Source organism: Ischnura elegans, chromosome 9 (assembly GCF_921293095.1).
Source record: "Ischnura elegans chromosome 9, ioIscEleg1.1, whole genome shotgun sequence".
NCBI classification, from domain to species: Eukaryota; Metazoa; Arthropoda; class Insecta; order Odonata; family Coenagrionidae; genus Ischnura; species Ischnura elegans.
In genome coordinates, this window is record NC_060254.1 from 27000269 (window position 1) to 27013075 (window position 12807).

The following is a 12807-nucleotide window of genomic DNA, read 5'->3' on the forward strand; positions in this document are numbered from 1 at the left end:
AATGGAGGGACATCACCCGGCTGGAAGCCCGAATAACCTTTTTCGAATAAAAGCACTGAGTTAACGAGAATGTATTCATGATGCGAAAATCTTCTCCGGACTTATACGAAGGGAATTACTATAAATTCCACGCGCCACGGGCGTAACTCCCCCTCATCCCACTTCAAGCATGCGTCCCTTCCCATCGCCCCTCTGTCCATCTCCGCGGAATTCGTCGTATGAGGGAGGAGAGAGAGACAGAGGGAAAGATGCGTTGGGTGTGAGGGGTGAAAGGTTGGGTGGACGTCGCAGGAGGATGAGGAGGCGGTTGCTTTCGCCTACTTAAGTGGGGAGACTCCGCTGAGATTTGTGCATTACGAACTCCCTGGATCAGTGAGAGAGGTGTGTGCGACGACCAACTGACATCGCCTGGGACTCTTTCGTGGGACTGTGTGTCGCGGGAATTCTCGAGGTAAGGCTGCTGCTGCCCACTGGATTACTAAGCTCAAAGCGACCGCTTCCATGGGAAAGGTCAGTGCGTTCGGAAAAAAACGTGTTGGTGCGAGATTTTTAAGCAAGGCTTCGTCTCACGTGGTGAATTGCGCACAAATATAGCTAGATAAATATTTGGGTCTTTATTTCAACCTATCAGAAAGGACTGATGGTGTCACTTTATTGAACTTTGATGGCATTATTCGCACGACAAATTTTAGTGAATTCCCCACTTACATATTTTCCCGATGCATGTTTCGACGAATTTTTGCCTATCATTATCTGGATAAGCCTCCGCTTCCCAGTGAATTACTAGGCCATGGTTGGAAGTCAGTGTGCATTACTTGGCAACTTACAATTATTATGATAATGAGAAGCTAAAATTCTCGATATACCTACATATATCAGGAAAGGAAAAAGTTTGGAATTCGGTAAAAGTTAATTTTTTTGTGAAAATGGAGATTTTTCTACCTACAAATCATCGAAATTGACTAACTACTACCAAATGGAGGACTACCCACGCGGAAAGCTAAGAGAAATAAATATTTTATTAGCTATTTGTACATGTAATGGCGTTGAAATAGCTATAAGCTAAAATAATTTAAAATAGCCTTAAAATATTATTCAAAGATATGATTTATACATGCAAACACACATGATGATTTAAGCAAAATATTTTAATCTAATTAATTAAAATTGATGAAAATATAAATCTTGGAACGCACAGAGTCGTGGGGTCATATTTTTTTAATGCGCTTTGCATCCGTGTTTTGTTAGTTATACACTGAATGTGTGATATTCACACGCCCGTAGCTAAACCCGGGGTGAGCTCTACCCACACCTACCTAGGCAAGCCTATAGGTTGAATCAGGGAGTTAATGATGATTAGAGGTTGTGTAGGTATGAAATCTCTGTTGATGCCCAGTGGATTAATTATCTTTGGAGACCGCACTGATGGGCAATTCTAAGCGTTCAGTAAAATGAATTGGGGTTCGCTTCTATTTTAAGGATTCGTCCAACGTGGTGGTGATATGAGTGCGTATATTTCAATTCAGATATAGAATTAATTCGAGGGTTATCTACCTCGGCAGAAATATAGAGACGCTCTAATCAGGTATTGGTTCTAACTTAAGTTGAAAATACCAAGTAATTCTGCAGTTATTTCTGCAATTTCTGCAACTCTGCATGGGGCATGGTAGCCCAATGAGTGTATCTTAGTGCTACTTACTGACATGCCTATGGCCTAGTCCCGGCTGAGTTCAACCCTCACTTTTCTAAATCAAGCTATTAGTTCAATTACAGAGTTATTAAAGAAGGCAATGCATATAAAACTACATTATGGAAATTTAAATTTTTCCAAACCAAATTAATTTTTTTCGGTATATAGCTTCGAGCTGATCATTGACAGGTCTGTGGGTTAATCCATGATGAGCTCTATCCTCACCACTCCAAACCAGCCTTGGGGTTGAATCATAGAGTAATTGACAGCAGCTATGAATATAAAGATGCAATATGGAATATTCGAAACCATTTTTAAAGATGTCGCTAACTTGGAGGACACGTTAATTTAAAAATATTCGTTGTTTACCCATCTTCGCTGCTGTTGCTTTTCTGATATCAGAGCTGAAGAAACTGCTTGGAAAACTACAACATCACGAAAACTTTCTACCGAATTCACGATTAACATTATTATAATTAGCGGCTTAGGAGTTAGGAAATCTCAAGGAAAGGCTACTGGCGCCACTGCCCAGTGGGTTACCAATCTAGGGAGACCGCTTAGGGTGGAAAGGTCAAGTGTTCAGTAAAACGTGTAGGGGCTTGATTCTATTTTAAGGCTTCCTTCCACGCGGAGTGACATCTTTCATTCAGAAATACAATTAGCATTGGCTGAGAAGGATTACTAACGCGTCCAAACTTTAGGAATGTTCTAATCAGGGATTATTTCAAATATTTTGTTGATTGCACCAAGTAATTCTGCAGTTGCGGGAGCGTGATGGCCGAGTGGCAACTTGGCTATTTATTGAAGGGTCCCGGGATCAAATACCGGATTATGCCTTCGGAAACCAAGAAATAAAAATCTTTAAGGCACATGTTGCTCAGTCCGGGATGAGCTGTACCCTCATCTATAAAAACAAACCTTTGGGTTGAATCACTGAGAGCTTGATTGATTACAATTATGAATGTAAAGACACAGAATGGAATGTTTGAAACCACTTTTAAAATTTGTCACGTGGTGGACACGTTTGTGCATGGAAATTTATTTAGTGCCCTTATTTGATGTTATTATCTTATTTTTAGAGTCCATGAAGTTAGAAATTGGACGAAAACATGATTAAAAACTGCAACGGTACGAATTCGCCCGAAGGAATTTATCAATTGCGTTACTATAATTAGCGGATAGGACATAAAAAATCCCAAGGAAAGGCTGCTGCCCCCGATACTCAGCCGATTCTAACCTAAGGATAACGCTTTGATGGAAAAGGTGTTATCCATCAAACGGGTTGGTGCTATAGTTTTTTAAGGTTTCGTCCCGCGCGGTTTTATAAATGTGCATCTTTCGATTCAGAAGTACAATAAGAATTGATTAAGGGAATTTAAAAGCTAGGTAAAAAGCGTAAAGCTCGAGGTGATAATTCAGAGATTAATATTTATGTTTCTGAGAAAATAGCACTAGCTCTTAATAATAATTTTTTTCACCACATTTCAAATTTTTGTACAATACAGCTGACTAGCCAAGGGCGAGCATATGAAGATTCCCCTGCTGTCGAAATAGAAAACTTATACTCGGGAGTACCAAGTACTCTACCCAGGAATCAGTCAGAAGCTCCCGCGTGTTCAAACCAATTATGCGACTATGTAGGTGGATATTAGGTGTATGTCAGGTCTAGTCAAGGTCAAGATAAACGATATTTTCCAAAAGAAAGCTTCGCAATGTACACTTGTGAGTTACATAAACGGCTGTATGTTTGTTACACGCTTTAGTCCACACAGTTTGCCTCATAGTAATGTAGAAAAAACTACAATATGATACGATTTAGAGAAACGGGCTCGATCATAGCGCTGGTGGAAAGTAAGATTTCCGGGAGTTACTTCGGTTCTTTCCTTGTTAATGTTTAACTGCGAATAGCAAAGCTAGTGTTCAGAAGATATTAGCCATTGTAGGTAAATCGGCGATATTATTCTTTGAGTGAGAAATCACTAAAAGGAACAGCGATAAAGCCACATAATCAGATATCCGGCTTCTATTTTCGGCACATAGAGAGATTTTACCCAGCAATCACTGTGTTTTCTAAGGTGATCTGCCCAGTACTCAGGCCGCGAAATGGAACGTAAAACTTTGGCCCATATCGGTAAAAGGAGGTTCATTCCCATATCGTATATCCACCACCTGAAACATCTAGTTTAAAAAAATTTAATTTTAAATATTGTAATTTTTTCTGTAATTTTTTGATACCTAAAATTTTCTTGTTTTAAGAAGGATTTTTGAATGCTTGTTGATTTTTTTAACGCTGGAGCAAAGGAAGGGATTGTAGTGAGGAAAAGGGGGAAGCAAATAGAGTTGAGAGGGAATTCGGACGAGAAAAGTTTATTGTATTGCGGAAATAAAGTGAATTAAAAAGAAAAAGAATCTACAGTCCAATTCAATCCGAGGAATATGCTATAGGACCAATATGGGTAAACTAAAATATTCTTTGCATCGTAAGTCACACGTTTAAAGCCATAACACCCAACATACCCCAACAGGGGTGTGTCTAAGATTGAAGCTGATGTAAAAAAATATAGTTAGACACTGGCGCAGACTCATATCATTGTATGCTAATATTTTACCAAAAATGCGTCCAAAAATTAAGCTCATATAAACAAATAAATTATCAGAATATGAGGTCAGAGTTTCGCACATTAAATTGGAGATATCTCGTCTGGTATGAAATGCATTGATATCTGGTAGAAAAATTTATTGCTTCATTGATAAATATCAGGAACTCATGTATATTTGAACTAAGTTTCCTATCAGGGAACTAGTACTCCCTCCGTGAAAACTAGATTTTTTCGAAAAGAATGTATAATAATGATTACGAACAAGTGCATAATGGTTTAGATTTTTCTCGCAAACCACTCAAAAGGATGTAATCACCGTTGAAAGTAATGTAGAATTGAAAATTATAATAATGAAAAGAGTCTAGTTTGGATTTTGATCATATTCATTTTTATACAAATTAAAATCTTAAAAAGGACGAAAGTGACATGAATTACCAATGTATTTGAGTCACTTGACAAATTATTTAAATCATTATACCAATCACCGTCACAGATAACACTTATTTAATAGTATGATTATTATAGTTGTATGTATTGAATAGTATAATACAGGGGCGGATCCAGGATGGGACAAGGGGGGGGGGGCAAAGTGGGGGTTAAAATTCCAGCAGTAGCGGGGGTCGGAAAATAATTACCATTCTGTCTAGTGTACATTGCATAACCAAGGGGAGGGGGCCCTTAGCCTCACACACAGATCCGCCATTAGTACAAAATCAAGTTTCTTTCGAGACAGCGCTGAATATCATAAGCATCCAAATTTGAGCCAAGCACGCGAAGGTAAATGCATTAAGATTTTAATGGTACAATAACGTCACTTGATTTCTTACTAAGAAAAAGGCCCGACAAAAACATGTTTTGAGTAAAGTTAAGGATATCTCTGACAGAGAAGTGAATCAATGCCTTACAATGAAAGAAAGAAATAGAAGAAGCTCCACTAAAAAGATGTGATTCGATGCTTAGATTAGGCATTCATTTTATTGGGGTGCAAAGAGAAATAGCTCGAAAAACTATGAGTTGTTAATTCAATAAGATTTACGGTATTATAAAATTATGCCTAAAGAAAGTATGTCCGGGTGAAGAGGCTGCAAAACAAACTTCTTTTTTTAACTAAAATACCTCTTCGTTCCCTTACAACTTCTTTAAAGTATTCGTGCACCAATATGCACCAATTTGGGAAAGTTTTCAACAATTGGCTGGCTAAGTGAATATGTGCGTTGTATGAAAAATAATCGATTTAAACAAAAATGCGGTATATAGCTAATAACTTCAGGCTTTACTTTGAGAAACCTCTCCATATTGGAAGTAGGGAAATAAAACTTTGTAAGGTTCACTGTTATTTAATTATGGGCACGACCCGGGTTTCGTAACCAGTCACATGACGATGTAACCAAGTTACGAAACCCGGGTCGTGTCCATAAATAAATAATAGTGAACCTTACAAAGTTTTATTTCCTTACTTCCAAAAATGCGGTACATGATATTGTCATAAAAACGGGCGTTCGCGAAGAGGATTCACTTATTCACTACTTTCTCTGAGATAATTCTTCACTAAAGATGAATTCAGTGTGCATTATCGCTTTTAGGAGGAGTACCTCATATTGCATAGCATAAATAAATATACATTAAACAAATTGCAAGAATACCACGCTTGTATAGAAGCATTTCGTCCCATTTGAATGTATTATGGAATACATTCTTTGAAGCGAAGTTGTACATCGAATGTAACACATTTTTTTATTTTTATGGAACTATCACGTTCAATGTAGTATCTCTCATTCCACCAATTTATTTCATGATGCTAAATAGGGCAAGGAAAAGTCCTGTAAAATGAAAATTATTCATCAAACAGTTCAACGAGGATGCATGTGTAGTGATGACCATTTTAGATTGTAACCTCGAAAAGAAGAAAAGTACAAACACAGAAAAAATATATCCAACCTATTTTACGAATCCGCGCGATAATAGGCATTTTCATGGACACATCTCCTCAGGATATACACCTGGCTTAAGTTGCTTGACAAGTGAAAAATCATGGGGGCCACGTGAGTCAGTGGTTTGACCTCTAAGGTCAGAGATGACAAAATATTTGAGGCGTAATAATGAGCATTTTGTCTGATCTGCAGATTAAATCACAGCCCCCTGACATTTTCCCCTTTCTCATATCCTCGTCACGACGAAGATATTACCAAGGAAAAACAACGTACTAAGCGAGAAAGGAAATAAAAACAGGCAAATTTCAAAATATCCTATTCCTTCACCGATTTATTCGTGAGACACGAGTCAGCAGATAGCACAAGATAAATTATTTTCTAAAATAAAAACACTATCTTTTAATTATTCTTCAGATGATGATGAAAATACGTAATATATGTTAAATTGATGAAAAATACTGCTCAGTCTAATGATCAATCATCACCAGTCCCGATTTTTTGTATAAAAAATGGCAATGTCTACGAAAATTGCTTTTAAAACTGGCAGTTTTTAAGCTGTAGGCTGAAAAAATGTAATTAATCTAATATTTATCTTCAATAACCTGTTGTTAGACATCATTGGCTACAATTATTTAATTAGAGAATTAAGGATGAGGGTGAACCAATTTAAAATGCAAATTCTCACCCATTCAGACATTAATCACATTAAAAGAAACACAAGTACACATAGCAAAAACAACTAACATTCTGGAAACAGAAGATACGGAAATATTTACGAAGATTGATGAGAAGAAGATAGATTTGATGTGACGATGGTGTATTAAAGAACATTTTCAGAGATAGCAAGTTAATTGGTGGACACACATACGGCACGAAAATATTGAAGAGATCGTATTAGAAGAATGAATGTAAAATTTTTACAGAGACGCGATGTCACAAGAAAAAGGACCTCAAAGTAGAGAAAAACTGGAATGAACATCTCCAAATTTAAAAACAACAAGGCGGCAGGATATTAAAAAAAGTTACGAAGATGAAAGAAGTGTGATGCAATGCGTGCCGAATTATTTCTTTTAGCCTTCCTCTGTTCACCTCGTTGCTCTTCACCCTGCCGTCTATCAATTTGACCTTTCCAATCCTCCTTCAAAGCCATCTTAAGCATTTCTTCTTATATTCATAATTCTTCTTATGTTCATAACATTTTTTGCAATATTTCTTCTTTATATCAAGAGATGCGCCCTGCTCTCACCAATGCTAACACTTACAACATGTCATTAATGTTTTCCTTGTCTTCACTACTATGTTCTTCCAGCATATATGGAAAAAATAGGAATAAAAATACACGATATTACTAAAGAAAGTTAGAATCTTCTAAAATTAACATAGTGTTATTTACATTTTCTTTTGAATTATTATATTCAGTAAAGCGAATTCATTCGAAAATTAAAGATGGGATTCTGGACGCAAAATTAACCGTTAATTGGAAATATATGGAGTAGTTATCTAAAGATATAATTTTCAATGCACAAATCACAACCTACCAAATCAAGGTATCTTATCATCATATTAAATACGAATAAGTTTTTCGCTGATTTCGATATACTTACTACGTAATATTGAATAATTCGCAAAAAAAATGTCCAACCATCCGTACTCCTTTACAAGCAGAAGAAGGACCGTAGAAACGTTTTTCTGGAAGTAAAATTATTTGTAATTCAGCCCACGATCGATATAAGTATTAAAATAGATAATATAGCAATGACGAACTCTACTAATATCAAATTATTCCTCGAAGTTATTGCACCAAATGAGCCAAAGAAAGGAAGTACGTTCAGTATTAGCATTTCTAAATTTTCACTTTGCCCTATTCGCTTTTCAAAAGAATAAAATTTTCCCCTAACTGATGGACTAAAAAAATCGAGTTCCCAACTCCTACATTCAGCTTTCATTGAAGTAGATTTTTCTCGTAAAATGCCATCCGTTCCACAGTCACCCCCACTAAAGGTGCTATAAAATATTAACCAGCCAACCCGAAGAAGGAAGAATTTTTAAATCTCAGTTACCTGCCTCAAGGTCTCAAATTTGATCGTATTTTTATTGATGCCAGATGAGGTTGCTTCAAAATCATTGTAATATACTTTAAAGATTATATAAACCATTAATAAATTATGTATAAATTTGATAATGCATGCTATTTTCTATATTTTAGAGGGTAAATCACGAATCCTATTTCTTAGTACAACGAAGCTTTCATTTGGAAGAAATCAGCATTCTGATTTTTTAAGTTGAGTCAGATATTTATAACCACACACAGAGAAAATAAATAACTCCTAACAGACTTTTTCATGAAATAAAGGCTGTAAAAATGCCATTTAAACTTGATTTCGCCATCAGCAGAGTCTGCCAAGTATCTAATGGCAGCCACAATGCGAGTAAGGCCAATTAGTATTACCTCACTGGGTAATGCGTATTCATTATTTCCATCTGAGAGCATAGATTTACACTCTTTTCCAGATAGGCTGTGGTTTTAATACAATACTTGACCAATGCATACACATTTATGCCTTCCATTCCGTTAGGTAATTTTCCAAAAGACGATATTTGAATCACAAGCCATGTCAAAAGACTGCATTAGAGGAGGCATCACTACCTGCCCTTCACCTGTATTCGGCAGTTAGTGGTGAGATGAATTCATTTCAAACCCATGTCAAGTGACGGTAGAATAAGATTGAAACGAGCACTATCATTTCAAAAGACCAGAAAAGCGAGATGATTGCATCCACTTAATTTAAAGAGTTCATAGAAAACCATAAATAATAATTTTTGGCATTTTCTTAGATCATGGCTAATTTTACAGAGTTTAAAACACAATTTTGAATCTAAAAATAACATTTTTATGGGGCAAAAATTACCAAGAACAATTTCTCTTGAATTCCTCTCGTGCAACTCTTTCATTGCATTCATCATAAGTATGTGATGAGATGACTTAACGTTTTAATCGGCGCATGATCCTTGCGCGAAGGAAGAGACGGAAATTTCAAAGATGCTCCTCCTCATGTGATAAGCTCCTCTGCTGAAGCTAAATACCCTAAATGTAGCGAATATGGTCCTAAAAATGCGTATTTCAGAAGTAAGATTGTTAGAGGGAAAGAATGCAATAGAAACGGTGTCTTTCAAAACACCTTACGGCTATTCTGCAAAGTTTTGAATCAAGTCAAAAAAAAAGAAAAATAACACATTCTGAAGAAAATCTATAATCGAAATTAATTGCCTAAGTGATAATTTTACCGTGTTAACTTTTTAGACATTATTTAGCCCTGCTGCTCATTAAATTATTAATCACTCACCCAAGCCGTTGGTGCATTCCAAAATGTAGCGGTGATGGTAGCAAGCAATCATCATGAAGATAATGACTTAAATTTAGGAAATTTGTAATTTTGAAGCTACATCAATCCGGAGAGTAAATATTTAAGAATAAAAGCAGCGATTTCAACATTAGGTTTTAAATTTTTTGGCCAACTTCGGTTCACGCATTTGAGCATATATTCATCAAATTCTCGGTTTTAAAAGGTGCATTTTTATATGCACGCTTGTACGTGCATTATATTGACGAGGGGAAATGGTTAATTAGGGATAATATTTGGCTTGAAATAAAAAAGTAAAAACTGAAATTTCGCTTTAAATAAATATCTTTTTGAAAGAATATAGGTTACGGTAATCTACCGTAAAACTGTCACATAGTGTTGTTACGCCATGAATAACTCCGGACGTATACTCAAGTATTAATATTCCTCCAACTTAGTGCTAGACCGACGTACATCACAGCAGCTCAATTCATCGGAATCCCTCAAGCACATGTCTTGAAAACGTGACTCAGAATTCATAATGTTTATGTGGAATTACGTCGTGCCTCGTCTAATTGGCTCATGCGCGGCCCGCCGGGACAGAAGCAGAAATCTCTAAGATGCTCCAATGATTATGAAACACTCACCCACCCAAGTAAGTGGGGTCAACGTAGAGTTCAAAAGTGTTATACCGCTACATTAGTGAAAAGGGTGAAGTAATATTACATTGCCACAACAAGTAAGCCCATCATCCATTAAAACTCCTCATGTGCTATTTCTATCGCCTATTTACTTCTCAATATTTCTGATTTTGATGTTTTTGTAATAATGAACACTTTTCTGTGCATGCCTTGATGCTTAGATGTTTTTATTTGTTTGCGCCGCCGTATGTATCGGATGGCGCAGTGGCGCAGCGAGAGGGGGGGGGGGGGTTGGGGTATAAAACCCCCCCAGAGCTCAGAGAAATTTTTAATTTAAATCTATTTTACTTAATTGGATTAATATTGCTTAGAGAATAGTGTGACGATTAACAAAATATCCCTTAGAAGGCCGTAAAACTCAATATTTTGAACCATTTATCTTAATTTTTTTCTGGCGGAGGGCCCCCGCACCTCCCGCTTATCCTGGCGGGTACACCACACCTCCCAGGCACCCCTGTATTAGTTGCACCTGAAACCCCCCTTACCCTTAATTCCTAGCTGCGCCCCTGTGATGGCGAACCCACCAAAGAGTGCTCTTCTGGGGCGCCTAATTTCATTTTATTATAGCTGATGCTTATTGTAAGATACAAATTATGTAATTGATCGAATTAAAGTCATAAAATGAGAAGCCAAAGGGTACAAGTGATTTTTTTCTAAACGGAGTTAGGTATAGAAATCGACAGAAGAAATATACACAAAATTGGCTGCCCAGGGATACGAGTGAGTGTCTGTCCTGTGCTGACATCGAGTAGAAAATCAAATGCATTTCTGAATATCTAATTGATCTCGTTTGGTTTCTTTACCATATTTGTGTACGTAACTCTGTTTAGAAAAAAATAATTTACACACCTTGGCTTCTAACCCCGTCATATATTATTATTAATGGTATTATGCCGTCAAGGGTGGGTTTACGTGGAGTATTTTAAGATTCGCCCTGTTCAGGTAATGAGCCCTATTATCTTTCCTTTCATCAATAAATTCTATTTTCTTCTTATCCCCTCCATAATCACCTCATTATCTCCCTTTTAACACAGTTTTTCATCCCCTGCCTCACTGCTCCATCAGGATTCTCTGTCTCCTCCGTCTCTATTCTCCAGTTTCCTCTCCTCACTCACCACGTAAAACGCTCGTTAAATCATAAATTTAATCGTTTTGAGGATTTTCCGACGGTAACGCATACGGATCGGATGAGTGCGCTAAAATAATTTCCTACAACCTGAGTGTTTAAGTGGCCCACATCACTGTGAATGAATATACCGGAAAATCCCCGCCTAAAGTCTTCAGAATTCATGCTCAGTGCTACTACGTGGTATCTAATGCAATTGGTGTATGTACGAAAGGTCGGTGGGGAAAGAAATAGAAATTTCTAAGATGCTCACCCTATTATGAAACGTTTTCCCACTAAAGTCGTTACAGAGATGAAAAGTGTTACATCGCGTAAATATGCCCGGGAGAGGGGAGGGGGTTGCGGCAAACGATGCGCCTTTGTTCCATTCTGTGTCACAACGGGGAGTCAATGGAGAGGAGAAAGTAGTGGCGGGATATATGGATAGGTTGAAAGTGGGCGTGCGTGGAGGGGAAGTTGTGTTTGTGAGGGATGCTGCGACGTGTTGATTTGCGTGGGCGAGAGCGTCGTCATGGAGACGAAAAGGAAAGTGAGCATTGCAGACGAGGCAGCCATGACGGGGTCTTCACGACTCCTCTTCCGGGGAAGTAATTGATTGGAACTCATGAGAGTCACGCAAGGTCTCCGACACAAAAGAAAGAATTTTCACTTAGTGATATAGTACATGCATGGGTGGACCATTAATTGAGGCACTGCAATTTATAGATCCACAAGGATGCGAAACAATTATGTTTTTTACAATCACAAAAAGAGGGATATGCAAATGCAATGTATAGGAATAAAATCCAAGGTTCACGTAGAACCAGTCTTATGTGAATGGCACGAAGCTGGCGCAAAATATTTTTACGGCCAATTGTTATAACTAAGATACAACAGGTTAATGAGCAAAAGTTCCAACTTAAAATATACCATATTCGCAAAGTATAAATGACTAAATGAATAATACGAAATAATTTTGAATTAAATTTCTGCAGAGACAACATTCTGAAAATAATCCTCTCACGTAAATAGTGTAAAATTGGCACGACAAATTTGGAAGCTAAATGCTTGCCAGCCACGATTTTGTCTATTGCCTAGTTATATGAAGCCGCTGGAAACCATATCCGAACGGCATGGGTAACATTGAATCTGATGTGATTAAAATGAAGGAAATTTAGCCTGCTCATCAATTGTGGCTCATGGACTCAAAAGAGAATGCACATATGAAGAGCTTCCGATTTAAGGCCGATATTTATTCACCTGCAAATTTGTTCCAACTAGTCAAGAGTTGTCTTCATTCCAATAAAAAGTTGAGTAAAATTTTTTAAAGAATTATTTGCACAGTTTTCGTAGAAATAACCTGGGCGCCCATCAAGAATTGATGAATTGAATGAAAGAGCTATTAAGAACTAAGCAAGATAAGCAAGCAAGAATTATCA

General features: G+C 37.1%; 1 protein-coding gene across 1 annotated transcript in view; it reads left to right on the forward strand.

The window, feature by feature from the left end:
* The first annotated feature begins 339 nt into the window (after positions 1 to 339).
* Positions 340 to 12807, forward strand: part of LOC124165301 — a 29019-nt gene continuing 16551 nt past the window's right edge. The window contains exon 1 of the mRNA XM_046542653.1: positions 340 to 451. The gene's annotated coding sequence lies outside the window, so the exon portion shown is untranslated. The remainder of the gene's footprint in view (positions 452 to 12807) is intronic.